The 22669-nt window shown below is 35.2% G+C and overlaps 1 pseudogene; it reads right to left on the bottom strand.

Annotated features, from left to right (window-relative positions):
• Positions 1–11469: 11469 nt before the first annotated feature.
• Positions 11470–12126, bottom strand: LOC149148241 (mitotic checkpoint protein BUB3.1 pseudogene; annotated as a pseudogene).
• Positions 12127–22669: the final 10543 nt, after the last annotated feature.

Raw genomic sequence — 22669 nt, forward strand, 5'->3', positions numbered from 1 at the left:
TCTTATGCATCATGAAAGATCCCAATGCAGTAATAAATAGTCAATATTTACACCAGGCATGACCATAGAGTTGTAATTGTATCAGCCACTGGTTAATTAAAAAATAAGAAGGATCTGCTAAAACAGGTTAGATCAATTGAGCATAAAATTGGTGTGGTAGATGGAAGTGAATTGGCATCCTTTTAGTGTTTTCCTTTGATTTGTAGTTGTCAAATTGGTTGCATATTTAAACAACTGAAATGCAAACTCTCAAATATTTTGTTCTCTTTTGTTCATTACAATGTGCTGAAAGGTTTCCCAGAGCATTCTGCATTAAGAAGTGCGTGTACTGAATAAGATTTACTTGTTAATAATAGTTTTCTTTTGTATTCTCCCCTTGAATGAACTTGTCTTTCCTAATTCTTCTCGTGTACGGATGCATAAGAACATATTTCAAAAGCACAGTACTAGTTCATTATTGTAATAAACTGAAATTTGAAGACTCTATGAGGAATTTGTCAACTTTCTTTCCTCTCCCTGACTATTTCAAAGCCAAATCCTCATATGCATGAATTTCACTGGGAGTTCAGTTCAAACCTTTCTCCCTATTGTGCTGATACATTCCTTTTTATGATGTGTATTAAGGCTGTTATTGCTGTGTTCTGTCTTTCACCTTATAAATTCATAATTGTGTATGAATGCAACTGAAGGGTTCTGCTTCAAGATGAGAGAGAGGGGAAGCTATCTTTGATTTGTGAGTTTATTACTTTCACAATTACATATTTCTTCAGTTGCCAGTTCCTGACCTGAATCTATATGGAATATGATATATCCTGAACAACAAACCTAACACCATGCATCTTCTAAACTAATGCTTTTAACTGAATCTATATGGAATGAGATATATCGGATATCCTGAACGACAAACCTAATACTATGCATCTTCTAAACTAATGCTTTTGTACATCATGGTAGGCTAATTGTTGTGGTGCTGCCGGTCAGGAATCCACATGAAGAGATGGTTTGGGCAGTAGCTCATGTAATATCTTCTCAGGATAGGTGGTACTGCCGTTACATTCCCCCTTCCCTGCTTGTGGCCATACTTCTCTACTCGGTTGCAAAATTACGTTGCAGAGAGGAGGTTGTTTGTACCTATCACGTGTTGTCCAGTGATTTTAGTGACTGCTCAAACGTCCTAGGATATTTTGATTTGTCAGTTATATTACCTCCCTCTCTTCATCTACCTCAAATCATTCCTGTCTGATGGGATGGTAACTTCATGCTCTGGAGCTTATTCCACAAAACTACATTATCATTTCGATCACCTACATTCCCTCTTTCAAGGATCATGAATAGGGAACTTTTCATAGTCAACTATGGGTTTCCACTGATTTTCATAGTCAACTATGGGTTTCCTCCAAATATGTTCTGTCTTCTTTTTCTGCTTTCTATTTTCCTATCTGCTGAAGCAGCCCCTCTGGGTTTCAATTTTGTCTCTATGATCTTGTTGTTTCTGAAGGCAATCTCTTTTGGTATTATGCTTATCTTTTGATGTTTTTGCATGCTGACCCATCAGTCTTTCTCATATGCGATCTTTTAACAGATCCATCAGAACAATTTTGTATATATTGCCTCAATATAATATAGTGCTTTTCTTTCTGAAAAAAAAATGTTGGTGGATGTTATTTCCCGGGTTATGCAAGTCTGATGATTTAGCAGTAGCCTAACTGTTAGATATTTTTGTTTTTTCTTGAATATTTTTTCTTAGTCAATTTTTACCCGAAATCTAGCCAAATTTTTTTGAAATCTTCTCAGCAGTGGGTTGCCTTGTACAGGCTATCCATTATCAATTATACATAAGCTTTGATTTTAGAATAATGAATGAATTTAAATGCCCCAATCTATGACGGATAAGTTCTAATGTAAAAGTCAATTATACATGAGCTTTGGTTTTAAAATAATGAATGAATTTAAATGCCCTGATGGATAAGTTCTGATGTGAGAGTAATGAGTAAGCCTTCAAAAAATTACTCCTTAAAATATTTAGCTATACTTAATATAAATTAAAATCATAATAGGATTTTAGAAATTTGACTTTATAAAAATCATTTTTCTAAAATTCTATACCTTAATCAAAGTTATTCCAAAGGGTTTTAAATGCCCTCATGAATTATACATAAACGTTGATTTTAGAATAATGAATGAATTTAAGTTCTATGATGGATGAGTTCTGATGTGAGAGTAACGACTGAGCCTTAAAAAAATACACCTTTACATATTTAGATATGTTTTTCCTACATGGTGTATTATATATTATAGGAAATAGGATTAATTTACCATTTTACATAAAATTTAATTTGATTTATTTAGCTTTTTGTTATTAATATAATATATTTTTACATAATTCAAAATTAAAATATTTTGTTTTCATTATAAAATAAATTATATATATATATATATAAATTTTTTTTTTTTTGAGTTATTTGTTCATTAGTAATATACAAAAATGATATATCATACGTTATCCAAATGTTATATTTTATATAGTTTAGTTTGAGGTTATTAATATTTTTCATATGGTTATTACACTAATATGTCTTCATATAATGGTAGAGCAATGTTATATTTTATATAATTTAATTCGAGGTTATTAATATTTTTCATATGATTATTACACTAACATGTTTTCATATAATGGTAGAGTAATATTGAAAGTTGCTTTAAATTAAAATGTCTTAATATAAAAACATATGAATGACAAGAGCTAACCTTATTTATGGCCATCACAAGACCAAAAAATTCTATGATGTGGGGAAAAAGATATACTCCATCAAAGATGAACTGAAAATGCAAACAAAAACAACTAAAATGTGACATTGATAATGTTGATCTTCCTCTTTTATCTTGGATTTTACATGTAGATTCGTTGCTTGGCTAGCTTTGTGATAAGTGCATGGGTGTGCTCTTTTGGGTCTTGCTCTTCATCCACCACTTTTATCCCCCAAATAACTTTTAGTAGTGCTTTGCATTTTTAGTCTAAGAAGTTTAGCTTATTAGGGATTGCTTGTTGTTGCATACTTTTCTCTTCAACTACTTGAGCAATATATGATTTGTACGCTAATATCATTCTCCATCTTGAAGATTTTAGGGGAATCTTGTATGTTGAATCCAATTTAAAAGCTTCTTATCTTAATAGATGTGTTTCCTCTCCTAACTTTGTTCTCGATTTCAACTTGAATGTTGACAAAGGTTCAAAATTGATTTTGGTAGCATTTAACTACCTCCATAGCTTCCTTTTTAGCTTGGGTTAGTTTATGGTGCTTTCTCTTCTTAATTAGGCTTCCATGGGCTCTAGGCTTGCCTCTTTCAATGGCACTAGTTCTTCTTGCAATTGAGTTGTTTTTAGGTTGGTTGTTGTTCCTACCCATGGGGAAATTTCCACCTACAAAGGAGAGAACAATTCTTCTAAACTCAAGTTAGAGATTTTTTTTTTTTTAGGAGGACATACAAAGCCGCCTTCAAATTTTCTAGGAGAATATGTCCCTTCCTTGACTCCTTCAAGAGTGAAGAAAGTCCTAGTTGAGCTAGGCTAGATGAAATTAATGTAGTTTAAATGTTCCATGTTTTTTTCTTTCCTTGATCTAGGTGGATGTTGGTGGCCACCCACTTATCCCACTTGGACCCCCACAACTGTCTCTTCTAGTTTCTCAATTTCCTTAATTGTAGCACAATTTACTATTTTTAGCAGTTTTTTGGGTCTTGAACTTTCGAAGCCATTTTGAGGCCCTAAATGACGTTTTTTGGGAAAACCAGGAGCAACATTAAATCTTTCTAACGAGGTATTGTGCGTGTCAAACGAAATCGTATGCCAAAGTTACGACCACGGGAAGTTGATGTACCAATCTACCCAAACAGGGCTCATAGTTTGGCGCTTCATCTCCTAGGGTTAGGTTTTTGGATGTTTAGGGTTTTCATTTGTTTCTCAACAATAAATAGGCCTTTGAGCCTCATTGTAACACAGTTTAGAGGCATGTAGCCACCACATCTCTCCTCAAATATAAGCTACCATTGCCCGAGCTAGTTTATTTTCATTTTTGTTTGTAAGCATATTTCAGCGTTTTACATTAATGAAATGAAGTATTATTTCTGCTGCATCTTTGTATTTATGGCTATTTTTGTACTTTATTGCGTTCTTGTTTAAATACAGATCATTCCTAAGCATATTTTTCATTGAGTTTTATTGAAATTCAACCAAAATTTTTTGGAATGACAAATTTGAGTTGTTAACTTTGTGTAGATTGAGAGCTCTAGAGTTCTTTTATGTTGTGAATTTGTTTATTCATTTTGTTATCGTTGCCTAACCCACACCTCAGGTCACCTAAAAAGATCTTCAATCCATTGGGTGTGGCCTTGGGGGTGAGTCTCAAGTCGAGTTTATTGTCGATCTATTTTGACTCCTCTACCCAAGCTTAACTCCTAGAAAAGCCAAGGGGGGGTAGTCCCTAAAAAATAACTAAGGATAATTAAGCCATATCAAAATAAGAAATTATTCTGAGAGTTAATTCAATTACACAAAATTTCATTAAGGACATTAATGGTCATATAATTTATATGATTGATAAGCAAATAATCAAATGACATATTTAAATAACAAGATAGACCAATGCCAGAATTAAATGCTCGTGTTGTTGAAAAAGGAACCCTAACAAATGTAATCATGCCGCAATGAAGCATGTTGTCAAATGTTTTGGAGAAATGCTCTTGGTAATTTTATTGTGGTTGAGATCACTTGGAATTATTAAAGTGAGTGCAAAATGGAGAGGAAAATACGTTGATTCACATGTGATTGCAAGAAAAGTAAGTTAATCTACGGTTTGCTTCCTTTGTGTCTTTTATCCTTCAAATGAAAACAAATAAGTCACTTGGAGATCCAACAAGAAGAAAGTTGGTTTCATGGCATTACCCTAATTTCATAAGTCAACAACAAGTGCTTCCAAAACCACAAGAAAGGTTGAAAGGTTTTCCTTAATTAAACTGTCCAACACAACAAAGTTCCTCTTTGAATCATGCCAAAGGTCAAGCTTTTGCTCGCAAATGGCCAAGAGCATAACACGAGCTTGGAGGGGAAAATTCATTCTTTATTTGCATAAAATAAATCTATATAAAAAAATTGAAATCTAATCTACAACTTGAATGAAATCTAAACTAAGAAAACGAATGTTCTTGTGGTGCTTTGTTTTTATTTTTATTTTTTATTTTTTTAAAGTTAATTTTAACCAAAATAGAGCAAAATTAAACAAGCAAACCACAAAATGAGACAAAACACAAATCCCCCCCAAGGTAGGGGGGACGATATGCCTAGGGGACTCCCACTAGCTCCCTCAAGGTTACAATGTTTGCTTAGGAAGGTTTGCAACCCTTTGAAATAAAGGGAAATGTTTGCTGCTCATTTTTCAACAAAAGGAAATAATATGGGTGCTTTTTAGGGTAACAAGAAATTTGAATCACAAAAATTTGGGCAACACTTCCCCTTGTTTGTTGAATAAACTTGCAAAATCAACAAGCTATTAATGGTAAAAGATTCCCCAAATGACTTTGGGAACATCCAAAAGGTTAGTCTAAAATCCAAGTGAGAATTTATTGAAAAGCTAGTCTAAACAAGCAAGAAAGAGCTAACTAAAGCTACTTTTTATTGATTGTATTTTATTTGTTGTTTATGCAGCAAATAAATGACACTCAAATCTGCTAAATAAATCAATTAAAAGCTTAAAATAAAAATAAGGTAACCATAAAAATTTAAAACATCTCCATGTTAAAGCAAGAGAAGAAGAAAGTTGTAAATGGGATACTTGGGCAATTGTAATATTTGTTGGAGCACAATGGGATTTTGCTTCTTATAGTTTGAAGTTCGTGAAGCATCTAGCCAAAGTGATCCAGGTCTTCAAATCAAGGCGCCCATAAAATTTAAAAATTCAATAAACTCTATTAAATATAGGTGATTCTTACATAAGAAACCTGGAAAATATGCCAATCACCAAGAAGTACATATAATCTTCAATTTCTAAATGCAAGGAAAAAATATATATTTCACCACAATCAAATTGAGAAATATACTCCTAATGGGTAACAATACCCCTTTAAAGGCTTGCAAACAAAGCTTTAAAGCAAATTAAAACAAAGCAAGGTCACCTTATGCATTAAAATCAATAATCTAAACAAAACATTTACACCATTATTTGCCTCAAAATCCCTTTTTCATTTCAATGACGCAGAAAATACAAATGCAAGCAAGACTCTCTTTCAATCCACCACTAATACCTTTTGAAATGGAGGAGAATGCTTTCTTTTATAGACAAAGATGGGGGACTTTCCAAATAATAGTTTCCAAAAAACCTCTTCAACTAGAAAAAGATGAAACCCTTTCACTTAGAAAAGAGGAAACTCTTCCACTTAAAAAAAGGGAAACTTTTTAGCTAGAAAAAGAAGAAACTCTTTAATTTAGAAAAGAGGAAGCTCTTTAATTGAAAAAAAGGAAACTTTTCAAACTAAATAAAAAAGTTCTTTTTGAGTGGATAATTGATTTTCATGAGGAAAATTTAATATTTTCTCTCAAAAAGGGGTACTAATGTAGAGTGGGTACTTTGAAAATGAGTACCCCCAAGGCACATGACACCTCCTAGTACCCCTTTCTTAATTATTACATAATTTTTCTAATTATATATAAAAACTCCATAATATAATTCTGTAAGAATATGGATAATGAGTAGCATGGTAATATAAATTGACTTTAGACTTAGACAACACCACTAAGGCCTAGCCATTAGGAAGCACTCCAACTTTGGAGGTACGAGTGAAAAGACTTGGGAAATTATTAATCGCTAAAATGAAAAAAAATAATTAAGTAAAAAAAAACACTATAGAGTAACTTCCCTAATAACTAAGTCCTAGGGAGCTAAGTCTTTTACATAAGTTCATTATGCTAACATCATGTGTTACGATTCCCCTATGGAGGTACTGAAGATGCATATAGAAGAAAACTAAAAGAAAGGGGCAAAAGTGTCCTACAAGGCTTCTGAACTTGAAATTTGAATAAGTGTCTTGTTCAACCTTAGTGGCTCACTGCAAGTCCTTCTAAGAACACATTTCAATCAATGGAAAATAAAAATCTCACTAATAATTATATCACTGGATTTCAATGAAAAGGCAAAATTGTAGAAAAATTAGAATTCTTCACTGAAATATAAGTTTGGCCTTGAAGAACATCAAAACATAGAGACAAATAAGAAAATTTCCAAAATAATTCACCTTTATTACTATCCTAGATATTGTTGGATATTCCATTTGACTTTTAAGACAATATCATAGCATTTCATAGAGAAAACCCATTCATCTTTATGATTGGATCAATGATATACTTGAATTTTCATGCAGGGTGTTAATTAGAGCCTTGGACAAGGAGACCAAACTATCATCATTTTCATCCCTTCTCCAGTCGTGTTCACACCTAATATCATCATGTCAATATGTCACCCACTATTATGTGGTGTGATAGGCATATTTAGGCTAGTGCTAGTGTCCCTGACACCCTATACATTTGTAAGAATAATTTAAGTTCAGGGAGAGAGAGAGAGAGAGAGAGAGAGAGAGAGAGAGAGAGATTTGAGATTAAAATTTACTTGTTTTTCATCAAAATAGTTATAGAGTAATTGAACTTCAAAAGACTAAGAGAGATAATGTTGGCTAATCAATTTTATTTATAATTAAATTTGATGTATTAATTTTGTTGTCTTTAAAATAAAATAAAATTCAATGTTAAGTAATGCAATTTACAAATGAAACAATCTTACTTTATAAACCAAGTTATTTGTTGTTGTAAGGCTTAAAATCATTGTCTTACTCTTGTCTAAACACAACAATTGTAATAACCATTTACATGGCAACCAAATCAACTTTAAGAGTGGTTTTATTGTGAGTTGCAAATGTGATGAAGTCCTTTAGGCTTTTAAATGATACTATGAGTTTTGTAATAAAAACTATGTTAGTGCTATAGGTTCAAGTGGTGGATAAAGCCTATTAGCCCAATGGTTATAATGGTTATTGTTGCAAGGATCATATGAAGTTTAGAGGTTATTAAAATGGGCACTATAGGAGTTATAGTGTTAGAAATTCATAGAAATTAAATAGCATAAAGTAGGCACGAAATCATATCAATCCAAATACCATGATTTATCTTGGAAACCCTAAGTTCTAAAAACCAAGACCTAATAGATCTCTTAGCTTTAGAAAGACCACTAAGTGGGATAAAAAATGACATATCAAGGCATCTTACAATGAAGTAGTTCAAGCATTTAATTAGGCATCATTATAACTAATACCATGGGAAAAAGCATGGGCTCATAAACCACCATTGGTAAACCCATAAATGACTATTATCTTTTACTTTATGAGAAAATGGGAAAAGTTAAGATTTAACCCAAAATTCCTCCTTTAAACTTAACTTGGGATATTCACTTACCCCCTTCAAAGTTTATTTATGGGCTTAGCGAATACAACATGTCTCCCCTATCACTTAGGTATACATCTATACTTTACTAGTGAAACTTCCAACTAGGAGTACACATGCCTAAATAAGTCTTACAACATCTACTTGCTTCTTTCACCACATCCCTCTTTGCTTCAAATACAAGGAGTTGAATCAAGTACTCATTTACAAAATACTTTGAGTCTCACCTCTATGTGCTTTTAGTAGTGCTCCATTTCAATGATTTTAATGCATTTTCGTGATGATGCAAAGTCCTAGCAACATTCAAGGTACCCACAACATTATTTACATATCAATTATAGTATACCTAGGGGGGAAATTATGGGGTACAAAGGGAGGTACCCAAGGGAATAATGTAATAATGCGATGGGCCATAGTTAATAAATAAAGTGGTTAACCCACATAATGTAAGAGACCACAAGTAGTTAGGAATAGTGTGATAAACTCATTGTATTAGATGTATGGTATTGAGAGACCCATGGTATTGTATGTATGAAGCCTATATAGAGGCTAGAGACTCTTCATTATGAGATGTCAAGGATTATTGTATTGGCAAGCATATGGCTTGTGGAGTGTTCTCCTTTCTTAAGGAGTGATTGTATGGTGTTATCCTACCTCAAGGGTTTTGATTAATAAAGAGAAGAATTTCTATATTTCAATCTTATTATTTTTGAGCATATTTTTTATTTTCATATATTTAGGGCAGATATACTACAAGTGGTATTAGAGCACTTTCTTGGGCGAAGAAGGGGAACAATTTTTTTTTTTCCTCATTTTTTGTAGGAATTTTTTGGGGTGGCAAGTTTGTAGATCAGATATGAAACTTTTGGTTCAAAATTGACAAAAAAATAGCATATCTAAATTATTTTCGGAAAAATACCCAAATTCAAAAAACAAATCGGTCGAATCGGAGTCCGAATGAGGGAGATATCGCTGATTTAAAATCAGCTGTTTTGCAGAAATGTTTTTGATAGAAATTCGTGGACGACGTCTCTTCAGTAACTTTTTGCAGTTTTTGTGGGAAATTTGGGAAACTAATTGTAGATCTAAGATCCTCTTGAAAATTCGCCCAATTTAAAAAAAAATAAAAGTCGGTCGAATCAGAGTCTGGTTGAGGGAGATATCACAGATTTAAAATTAGTTATTTTTCAAATTTTTTTGTTACAACAAGATAGTTGCAGTGCGAGTCTGAGTTTCCAGAGGCCCAAATTGAGATTCCTATCATACAAAAAGATGCAGAATGGCTGTTCCATTTTCGAAAATAGGCTATAATAAGGATTCTGAGCTATATTTACCGAGTTGTGGCTGTTTTAAATTTTCCGCATAAAGTAGGTAATTTTTTTTTTCAAAACCCTCATTCTTTTCATGGCTACTACTAAGTTGTGGTTTACAGGAAAAATGATGACCCTACTATTGAAGAATACCTAAAAAAGGAAAATTCATTCAATCCGAGATTTTGGAAAAATATAACATGGCTTCTTTTTAAAGATGAGGCTGCCATATGGTGGAGCTCACTTGACAACAAGAAGTTGGTAATCCTTCCTGATGAAGAATTTGAAAAAGGACTTTTAGAAAAATGGTCTCATGTTAGAAAACAAGATAATGAGAAACATAAGGAGTTATTTTCTATTGGTATCTCCTTATTACAGGTTCATGGATCTATTCAGAAAGAGAAGATCATTGTGTCTATCAATTCTAATTGCAAGCATAATTTTATTAATGTACATTTGGCTAAAATATTGCAAGTCCCAGCCAAACAAAAGGAGCACACACAAGTTAATAATGAGGAGGTGCAAATTTATAAAGATTTGAAGATTTCTATGGATAAGTATGTATTGCATTCTGATTTTTATGCTTTAGATATGGCTAATGTGGATGTTGTTTTGGGATACCCTTGGATGGGATCTATTGGTACTATCAATATTAATTTGCATAAGAAATTCCTAAAGCTCTGGTATAAAAAGAAGAAAATTATATTATAGGATATTTCCATCAATAAACAGGTAGAGTCCATGGAAAAATGTTGTAGGTACTGACACATTAGATGAGGAGTCAGTGGTTGAAGTAATACTGGAAGATAAGCAACAACTAAAGGTGCCACAACGATACCAAATACCAATTAGGTTCCATTAAGTGGTGAATGAAAGAAAGATACACCTGTGGTTAAAAATTCAGCATATCACCACCTACATCACCCAATAAGAAAACAACCAACAAGATGGCAACACATTAGCAACAAGGACAAAAACCCATGCACGACAGATAGAGAGGTGCAATGATCCACCCACAACACATCAACATAGAGGAACTGCTAAGATCAACTCCCATCTCAAGTGAGCGAAGCATCGGCTAGATTGAGTAATCCCCTTTCTCTTGGATGGCTAGATGCACGTGCATGGTACCAGTGGACTACTCTTTTGAGTAGATCTTATTATTTGTGTTTTTCTTATGTTTCAGGGACGAAACATGTTTAAGGGGGGTGGAATGTAGTATACCTAGGGGGGTATTATGGGGTACAAAGCAAGGTACCCAGGGGAATAATGTAATAATGTGATGGGCCATAGTTAATAAATAAAGTGGTTAACCCACATAATGTAAGGGACCACAAGTAGTTAGGAATAGTGTGATAATCGCATTGTATTAGATGTATGGTATTGAGAGACCCATGGTATTGTATGTATGAAGCCTATATAGAGGCTAGAGACTCTTCATTATGGGATGTCAAAGATTACTGTATTGGAAAACATATGGCTTGTGGAGTGTTATCCTTCCTTAAGGAGTGATTGTATGGTGTTAACCTACCTCAAGGGTTTTGATTAATAAAGAGAAGAATTTCTATATTTCGATCTTGTTATTCTGGGCATATTTTCTATTTTCATATATTCAGGTTAGATATACTACATCAATCAACCAACTTTTTTTATGCATAATACAACAACATATTTAAATCATGATTTCACTAGAATTGATGCACCAACAAGACCTTGATCTTGTAACATAGATTTAAATACACACACACACAAACTTGACCATCTTGAGATAAAAAAGAAAAAACCCATAACTACATGACCTTCCATAGAACTAAGACAAAACCTTGTTCTATTTGTATAGCAATGTAAACATCTAGTTTGATACTTCAAGAATGAATCCCTTTGATGTTAAGGTTATGGCATGTTGTGGAGATCATACACATTTATATTCTTTTCCAACTATGAATACCATTAAGTGGTGACCAACTAGTGACATAGAGTACACACATTGAATTTGTGAATCTGTACAACAACAATTTTCTCCAACCCACTTATACCTTATAGACCCAGCATTTTAATGTCTTGTCCCAACTCCTTGCTATCACTTTTCATGTTGCATATGAATACTCAACACAAAAACTAAAAGTTTTATGCATGCCCAATATATCTTCTTTCTAGTGTTGAAATAATACCTTCTCATTATGTGGTCTACACTACGAATGCAACTAATGCATCACCATGAAAAAAAAAGTATAAAACTAGACCTATGTGTATGAATTGACCCTTCAACAAAGTATCACTTGCATCATATAATATCACTTTTCTATCTCATGAGAAGACAAGTTGCATGATCATTGTGATTTAAAAACTCATGTTAGAAATTCCATGAATGGATGGATTCAAGAGCTCCCATATAGAGCCGATGCAAATAGGTGTTGTCATTGCCATACTTTCCTACAAACTCTTGTAACATGACATATTCATAGATCCACCACTTGGTATTGATGCTTTACATTCTTGTACCCTTCTAGGTTTCACCATTTATCAATGCACATAGTAGGCGACTTATCAAATCCTCATTCCTTCATTTTCAATTAAATTTTTTCCCATAGATGCTTGTTTAACCTAGAAGTATCAAATAAGCTATCTATCTTGTGCCTCAAGAAAATTAGAGCTTTAATTACCCCCTAAACCACATATTGGCACTCTTTTCTCTACATTATTCATCCTAAGAGATAGATACCATGCTTCACCATTATCTGCTAGATCTCACATACCTCCAAGTTTTCTATGGGCTCTCACCCTCCATGGTTAATTTTTGAAGATTCCTTCTACTAGCATGCAATGCTTTTTCCACCTCCCCTTACACTAGTTCCCATGGTTGCCTATAATCAACAATTTGTTTAACTGATCATGTCTTCTAATTTGTTTAATCTAAAGTCTAATATTTAATCCTCCATCTAATGAATGCTTAGGTCACTCTCGCTAGAGAGTCCATGCCAATTCATTCTTCCAATGGGTCATGTACCAACTTATCTATGTCCTTTTGAACCTTACATTAGACTAATCTCTTTGAAGAGTCTAGGTTTGTCTAGATTTGATCCACCAAGCCAATCTGAATTGTTAGAAATTGAGAGAGATTAAATATCATAAAATAGCCACAAAAAATTATCAATCACACAAGGCACCACAATTTATCCTGGAAAACTTAAATCAAGAAAACCAACACCTTACATATCTATTATCCTTGGCCAATATGACAAAGTTAGGCCAAACCGAACCATTCAAGGAATCTTACAATGGACTAGATCAAGGATTTATATTGGCTTCATGACATATAACATCATGGGCTTCTAAACCACCATTAGTAGTCCCTTACATTACTATTATTTTCTACTCTATGACTGGCTAAAGACTTAACCCAACGTATAGGGGTTTCTTACATAATTACCATGGGTCTATTAGCATGGGGACTGTTACCACACAATCTAGCAGACCCTAAAGAGGGAAATCCTATAGAATGAAGAGCTAGACCAAGTGATAACAATGGGACAATGACCCAATGCCACCACAACCAGGCCCCCCTGCTCTTTACAAACTTTCATAGATGGGAGGAATCCTGGTAGGACAGATGATCACCTTTGATTGATGTTATAGGATTTATAGTATTAGGTGATGAGGTAGGACCTCTCAAGGGAATCTCTATGGGACAATATGGCACATCAAAAAGGCTTTCGCTCCCTTTAAGGGACCTAGAATAAAATTGCACGAGATATAGGGTTTAGTGAATTATTGTGGTTAAAGGTATTCCTGAGGTCAAGGAAAGGAGAAGAAAGGGCTTCTTATGATTTATTCCAACGAATACTAAGCTCATACAACCCTCAATGAAGTCCCCAAGTAGAGGTAGAAGAACCTGGGGTTTCCCTCTTGGAGCAACACCTAGGGAAAGAGATTTTATGGATGAAACTCGAGTGGATGCCCAACAAACTTGGAGCATAGGTATCCTAGACTCCAAGCTTGATGTTTAGGCTCTTAAATTCTCAAAAAATAACCTCCCTAAGGCCTTATATTTCTGCTCTAATTCCAAGATACTGAAATTTGGGAGGAGAAAATTATGGAGAGGAAGATATTTGATCACCAAATGGCTTGGACCAATGCCTTTTCCTTTGGGCATATTGAGTCCTGGATGCTTTATATTGACCAAAATTGTCCTTAAGGAGGTCAATAAATGATGCCCTAGCTACCAACCCTCAACAATTACCTAGACAATAGCTAAGGAGCTTTATGGAGAAAAACAATATTTCATCCACTAGGAACATTCATCATTTTCCATACAATGAATAACATATGAAATTTTCAACCAAATAGATTTCAAAATTATCTTCAATAAATTAGGGCACAATAGCTATAACCTAGTTGCAACAATTCCATACATTAGACATATTCCAAAATAAAAATATCGGAATATAATGCACTTACAATTTGACAACATGATTTATCCATCTACAATTCAAGAGATAAATCCAAAAAAGATCAAATTTCAACTCAAAATATCGAAATGCATTCAATATCATCTAATAACCAATCGAAGAAAAAGTGTGGATTTTCCAAGAAGCCCAAATTCGCAAGTGTGATGATTATCCAATAAAAATGAAGTTGATTTCTATTTACATGAGTCCTACTAGGTCAAATTTAGCCTATAAGCCCCCAAATATTATAAAAATGTGAAAAATACATCCCTTGATCACAAGTTGACCAAGTAGATTTTACAAATTATGAATTATCCATCCAAATTCTATCCAAATTGATGATTTCATACTAATATAGGGTCATTGGAGGGACATGTTGAGTCCTCTTGGTGTCAAAATGTGTTATGAAACCAGCTCAAGAAAAGATAGAAAAGATAGATCAACGCTTTAGAATTCAGCCTCTTCGAGGGGGCAACCTCCTTTACATTACATAAATGAACAATTCTTTGATGATTCAAATGAAAAAACCTCCTTTCTATATATAGGAGTCTAAGGAGTCACAATATAATCCAGCCGACCTAACAATAATAATATAAAGCCACAAAAATAACAATAGAGGGATTCTATGGGGCACAAAAATAACAATATGGGGGTAATAGGGGCACAACAATATAAATAAGGGGTATAACTATAATAGTAATGGGGTAATCACTAGTATTATAGGGACCCAACATGCCCCTCTCCTTCAAAAAAGTGTTGTCCTCAACGCTTGAGTAATTCTGGACACTTCTGCATAAAATTCTCATCCTCCCATGTGGAATCTTCAGCGGATAAGTTCTTCCACTTGATAAGATACTCTGAAATTGATCGATTTCGTAGCTGTCGAGTTCTTGTTTCTGTGACTGCTTCCGGTTCCAATATAATTTTTCCTTCCTCGTCAAGTTCTGGCAATATTGTTTGAATTGGGAGCTTGTCGCCTATAACCTTCTTTAAACATGAAACATGGAAAACTGGGTGCAATCGAGAAGCTGCAGGAAGCTCCAATTTGTATGCCATAGTACCAATCTTTTGCAACACCTTGTACGGACCATAATACTTTGGTGATAGTTTATTATCCTTCTTAGCTTGCTTTAGGGACATTTGCTTATATGGTTGTAGCCGTAGGAATACCCAATCACCTACATCAAAACTTCTTTCACTGCGATGTTGATCTGCCTGTTGTTTCATTCTATTTTGTGCCAACACGAGGTTATCCTTTAAGAGTTGGAGGACTTGTTGTTGATGTTCGATGTGATGTTCCACTGCTTGAACCTTAGAATTTTCTCTTAAATATGATGTGATGGATGGTGGTTGATACCCATAAAGTGCCATAAATGGGGTCATTTTTGTTGCTGTATGGAAGGAAGTGTTATACCACCATTCAGCCAGAGGCAACCATTTGACCCATTGTGTCTGTTTATCAGATACAAAGCAACGAAGATATCCTTCCAAACATTTGTTTACTATCTCAGTTTTCCCATCAGATTGAGGATGATAAGATGAGCTATGAGCTAACTGAGTACCAAGACAAGAAAATAATTCTGTCCAAAAATTTCCAGTGAAAATGGGATCTCTGTCACTTACAATAATCTTTGGGTTTCCATGTAGCTTTTGAACTGTTTCCATAAATGCAGTAGAAACTGTACTGGCTTTAAATGGATGTGATAATGCACAAAAGTGTGCATACTTGGTAAGTCTGTCAACTACCACCATGATGACACTCTTTCCCTCAGACTTGGGTAAACCTGTGATAAAATCCATTGAAACCTCCTCCCAACGTTGGCTTGGAATGGATAAAGGTTGTAATAGACCCGGTGTCTTAATTGTTTCAACTTTATTTTGTTGGCAAACCAAACATTCCGCCACAAACTTTTGAATATCTGATTTAAGGCCATCCCAAAAAAATTCCTTCTTAACCCTGTGGTAAGTTTTTAAAAATCCTGAGTGCCCTCCTAAGGGAGAAGTGTGCAATTCCATAAGAATCTTTTGTTTTAGCTGGGAATTCTTACAGAGGTATAAGCGATCTTTGTACCATAACGAATCATTTTGCCAGCTAAATGTATCAGAAGTACTGGAATCTTGTTGTAGCTTTCGAATAAGTGCCCACACTTCTTCGTCATTCTTCCATTCCTCCCTTGCTTCGTTTATCCAATCTGGTTGGATAATAGAAATGGCACACAACAATGCTTCCACATCCTCATCCTTTCTTGAGAGTGCATCTGCCACCACATTTTGCTTCCCTTTTTTGTAGATGATTTCAAAGTCATAACCCAACATCTTTGTGACCCACTTTTGTTGCTCTTCAGAGGATAATCTTTGTTCTAAAAAGTATTTAAGGCTATCATGATCCGTTTTTACCTTGAAGTGTCTTCCCATTAGGTAGGGTCGCCATTTCTTAAGTGCATGGAGTATTGCCAACATTTCCTTCTCATAAATAGCTTTGCTTAAAAACTTTCCCTTGATTGGACGACTTTCAAAAGCAATGGGTCTTTCATCTTGCATTAGAACAACACCAATTCCATTTCCTGAAGCATCACATTCCACAATAAAGGTTTTTGTGAAGTCCGGTGTAGCTAAGACCGGTGCTTGGCACATTGCCTCTTTAAGATGTTCAAAGGCCTTTGTTGCTTCCAGAGTCCATGAAAATGAATCTTTCTTCAATAATGTTGTTAGAGGTGCTGCTATTCTCCCATAATTCTTAACAAACTTGCGATAATACCCTGTCAACCCAAGAAATCCTCGCAGATGCTTTATGGATGTGGGGATTTTCCATTCCTTAATGGCTTTAATTTTGCTAGGGTCTACCTTAACTCCTTCATGAGATACAATATGACCCAAATATTCCACCTCCTGGACTCCAAAGAAACATTTGGATCTTTTTGCATATAATTGTTTCTCCTCCAATAGTTGTAGCACCCTGTCAACATGTTCAACATGATCCTTCCAAGACTTGCTGTAGATTAGTATATCATCAAAAAATACTAACACAAATTTTCTAAGGAATGGTTTGAAAATTGAATTCATCAAACCTTGAAATGTTGAAGGTGCATTGGTAAGGCCAAAAGGCATGACCAAAAATTCATAATGACCCTCATGAGTTCTAAATGTCGTTTTCAGAATGTCTTCAATCTTCATTCTGATTTGATGATATCCCGAACGAAGATCCAACTTGGTGAAGTAAATTGATCCATGCAATTCATCCAGTAATTCATCAATGACAGGAATGGGGAACTTATCTTTAATAGTGAGCTTGTTGAGCTCCCTATAATCTGGACACATGCGCCATGATCCATCCTTCTTGTGCACCAATACTACTGGAGCTGAGAAAGAACTTTGACTCGGTTGAATTATACCAGCCTCTAGCATTTCTGCAACCATACGTTCAATTTCACTTTTTTGGACATAGGGATATCTGTACGGCCTGATGTTTGGAGGAACACTTCCTGGAATCAGATGAATAGCATGATCATGATCACGCATAGGTGGGAGACCTTTGGGAGTCTCAAATACCTTGGAATGATTGTCCAGGACTTTTTGGAGATCTGGAGAAATAGATGATTCCAATGTGGAAACATCTAGCGAACATAATTGTGCAATTACACCTCTTTGCTCCTTTTTTAGAAGCTTAGTCATGCCATTAGAGCTGAATCTTTCCTAGTTTCCCTGCAATACCCCTTAATTCAAATTCCTTTCCTTCCGTAGAAAATTTGATGAAAAGTTCTTGAAAATTAAAAGCTATTGTACCCAAGGATTGTAGCCATTGGACTCCTAGTACAACATCAGCACCTCCCATTGGAATGGAAAGCATTGGGCTAGTCAATACATATTCTCCCATGGATAGCTTGATATTATGGCACTTTCCAGAGCAATTTATTGTTCCTCCATTTGCAATCATCACTTGACACTCTGGTGCTGGATATAGGAAGCAATTCAATTCTTTTGCTACCCTACAATGAATAAAATTGTGGGTGCTTCCTGAATCAATCAACACTATTACCTTTTTCTTCTTGATTTGTCCTTCTATCTTGATGGTTTGAGGAGTGGTAATTCCCGCCAATGCATTACAAGATATGGTCGGATTTATTTGTTCTTCATCTAGGCTTTGTTCCTGGAATATATCCTCTTCTTTTGACCTTTCTTGCTCCTTTTCTTCTTCCTCTTCACAATCTATGTAGAATAATTTCTTCTCAGCACACTTATGACCTTTTGTGTATTTGCTATCACAATGTAACAAAGCCCTTTTGCTCTTTTTTCTTCCAATTGTTGTGGTGTCAACCTTGTAGGTTGTGGAAGACTAGGGGCAACAACACTTCCGTCTTTATAGTTGTGAGTGGTATGCTTCCTAGTTGCCATAATTTTGCTTTCCATTTTTCTTGCTAACCTGAATGCCTTCTCTAATGAATCAGGTTCCCAAAGGCGAACATCATGTTGGATATTATCCTTTAAAGACCCTATGAACACATCAATCCTATGCTCCTCTGGAATATCTTTTACCCTTATGTTCAATTTTTGGAACTCCTCAATGTGCTCCATTATTGAACCCTTTTGTTTGAGACTTATCAATTGGCTAAAAAAAGTGTTGCTTTTTGTATCCTCATAATGTGCTATCAATTCTTCCGTAAAAATTGCCCAAGTGATAAATTGTTTACGAGAACAAAGCCATTGATACCATACAAACTGATTTGGTTCCAAATATACAGTTTCCATACGTACCTTTTGTGCGTTTTGCACATTATTGAGATCGAAGAATTGCTCCATCTGTAATATCCATGTGGCGGGATCCTTGCCATCAAACTTCCTCATATCGATTTTTGGAATATGGTGATTCTTCGATCCAACATTAACGTCTATGGAATCATGATTAACATTTCTTTTGTTCTCATCATGAGTTTCCTTTACTACCTTTTCACCATTAGTAAGTCTTTCTTGTAGAAAATTTGTCAAATCTGTCTTCAAATCTGCCATGTCTGTCTTCAAATTTGTGTTCAAGTCTATCTTCAAATTGTCCATATTAGCTTTCATGCCATTCATCTTAGCTTCCACGCCATTTATCTTAGCTTCCACACCATTTATCTTAGCATCTGTTAACTTTTGTGAGCGTGACATTTGTTGCACTTGTTCTTGTAATTTTGATATATCATGTAGCATTTCTTCCTCTTCTTCATGAGTCATGCTAGAGCTTTCAGGTTCCTTACTAGGTGTTTTCATTTTTTTTCCTCGGGGCATCAGTTACCGATAATAATGCTCTACTATGCCCTTTGAATTCCTTCAAAATAAATTTTCAAACCAAGCTTAAGCAAAAATTTAAAAAAATCTACACACTTTTTTTCACTTTGTAGGAGCTCGATATTGCCTCTGATGTATCTCTGTAATTTCCAATCATCTAGTTCTGAGTTTGTGACCTGTAGTAGCTCTCTGTGTCCTCTTTCCAATGCCACTAGTCTGATCCAAATTGGATTCTCCAAGAAAGAGTTATGCACAATCTCCCAAGATGACTTGATTATAGACCTTTCCAGAAGAGCGAAGTTGTATGAAGTGCCACGTGTACAATTTTTGATATTTGGTTCTGAAAAAGATATACAGGAAACTAAAATCCGTCCTCTTTCTGTACCTTCTTACGAAATTTCAATCTGATTCCCAGAGAGAAAGTTATGACAATTTTCCCCAGGTCACCTGTTTTGAATGTAATTCAGGAGTCTGCAAAAAGACCAACTTCCTCAGATCATATCTCCGAAAATATGAGACGAAAAGCTCTAAAATTCGGACCCAAGGTTCAGTGCAATTTTTCCTCAAATGGGTTTTTTTTGCGACTTCTGAAACGTCACAGAAAAAAAGTTATAGTGAAAATTCCAAGATGACCTGTTTGGAGCAGCGAAACCCTAGAATCCAAAGCTCTGATACCAAATGTTATGAAACCAGCTCAAAAAAAGATAGAAAAGATAGATCAACGCTTTAGAATTCAGCCTCTTCGAAGGGGAAACCTCCTTTACATTACATAAATGAACAATTCTTTGATGATTCAAATGACAAAACCTCCTTTCTATATATAGGAGTCACAATATAATCCAGCTGACCTAACAATAATAATATAAAGCCACAAAATAACAATAGAGGGATTCTATGGGGCACAGAAATAACAATATGGGGGTAATAGGGGCACAACAATATAAATAAGGGGTATAACTATAATAGTAATGGGGTAATCACTAGTATTATAGGGACCCAACAAAACGTGTGAGAGGGCTCCACAAATAATGAACTAGGGGATATCCCTTAACTCTCTGTGCAAGTCATCATGTGGGGCCCCAAATTGGGTTAGGGGCACAAAAGCTGGTCTAATGGGTCTCCGAATGATGGAATAGCCTTTAATGCTCCAACACTGAGGGATTTAATGATGGTGCTTTCCCTCCCATGTCTTAGGGGTGAGATAAACCTCCTCTGCACCTTGGATCAACTGCCAAACCATGTGATCACTACTAAGCTAGCTAGGGCACACTGGTCCAAGTGCATCATCTCGTGAATAAAGTGGAACCATAAGCAGACTACTGAAGGTTTTGAGGGTGCTCATGGCATGAAATGATGCTCTACATATGATGGGAGTCCCATGGCTCTTAATGCTTCACTTAGGGGTGTCAATATGATCCTATGGTGGAATTAGGCCCCAATTAAGTTCCCCATCCCATGATGAAACCACCTTCCAATTACATATAATATCCAATTCAAATATTCACCATTAGGTATAATAATTCATTAGTGCATCTAAGTGAACCAAACTTGTTTATCGAGGGAACATTGAGACTTCATAGCGGGATTCCTTTCCAAATTTGGGGATTCAAGCTCATAATAGTGTTACCTCCCTAGGTAAGAGTGGCTAATAAGCAACCCTATTAGGTGTTCCTAACCCCTAAGGGGAAATATAGGTCATTCGTACATCCTTCAATTAATAGGTGTCATGTGAATGATGATGAATGGATGGGGACTTGAGGTTCACAAGGCCTAATACCACAATTTCAAGGATGGAAATGATGAGGTATCTATATATATTTGCATGTATAGATGTAGGAGTCAACAATCGTGGATACATGTGTTACCCCAAACTTTGTTTTTCCACCCTTATTTATTTTCTTTTTTCCTTTTCTTGATTTTACTTTGTATTACTGCGCGGGGATCCAAGAAATGAGAGCATGTAGTGCCCTTCCGAAAACCATAGGTCAATAGGGGAGATCCCACAAGACTAGGATTGAGGATTAATCCCCCATTTAAGGTGAGGGAACATAACTATGGTTAAAACAATTCCTTATTCCATGTTGCCCAATAATCCATGCCCAAGATGCCTAAGGAAAAATAGGCATAAGCAATCGATTGCATAATGAAAAACATACCTTTTGGGTTGGCCTACCCACCTTCTAACATATTCTCTCGACAAATGGGTGAGAGGACATATGATTAATGTAGGGACTGAATATCAAATGACACAATGCATCAGCTACACTAGTGGCTTTCACGGGGTGCTAGCTATTGGTTGTAGAGATATATAGGAGAAAAAATTGTCCTATGGGGTCACCCACTTTTGTTGGGTAACATCTAGCTCCAACTGGGACATGAGATCTCTATGGAGTGCATGATTAATATACTCAAATGAGGAGGTCATGAGAACACCAACAATCCTCTGGGACCGTAGATTTATATCCTACACATCACAAACAATGTTGGAATCATATGTCTTGGGCATACTTTTATTGCCCATGTTTTCATCTGATAAAACCATACAGGAAGGTAAATCTATGCTAAGATGCAATTCTAATCTAAATGCACCTATTATAGCATGAGAAAAAGATATAATGGTAGCAGCTATGTAAATCAATATGAAATGCATCCTACTCTAACATGCATGCTAGATTATGGAAGTGCTAGGTATAATCATATAACCAATGTAACCAACATATCATAAGATCAATATCAAATTTCCTATCCCTATGATCAATTATGATATATATTTGAAATAAAACATGATAATCATGGTAATCATATGCTAGGTCACAAGGGTGGGAGGTGTGAAAATAAGGCGACCATGAATCATGCAAAGGGGCCATGGAAGAAGGAGAAGAACATGAATCAGGCACAACCCATCAAATCATTCCCTCTATCCTGAATATGGAGAAATCAATGACCAAGCTTAGGCATTCCTTCTCAAATTTTTCTTTAGTAATGCAATGATTCATGGGGTCCTTAAGAACATAATGAGAGGGATGAAGGGATGGTTGGCATGAAGTATCATGATAAATAAGTTTCTTCCCTCATAATTATATTCAAAAGGGGGAAATGACCTAGGCTTATTATCATTAATGATCATGCATTGAGGAATGGTAGGAGGGTCCATAGATGACTCA

The sequence above is a fragment of the Pinus tabuliformis genome, chromosome 9 (genome assembly GCF_031772625.1).
Source record: "Pinus tabuliformis cultivar Carrire ecotype Pingquan chromosome 9, CPIR1, whole genome shotgun sequence".
NCBI classification, from domain to species: Eukaryota; Viridiplantae; Streptophyta; class Pinopsida; order Pinales; family Pinaceae; genus Pinus; species Pinus tabuliformis.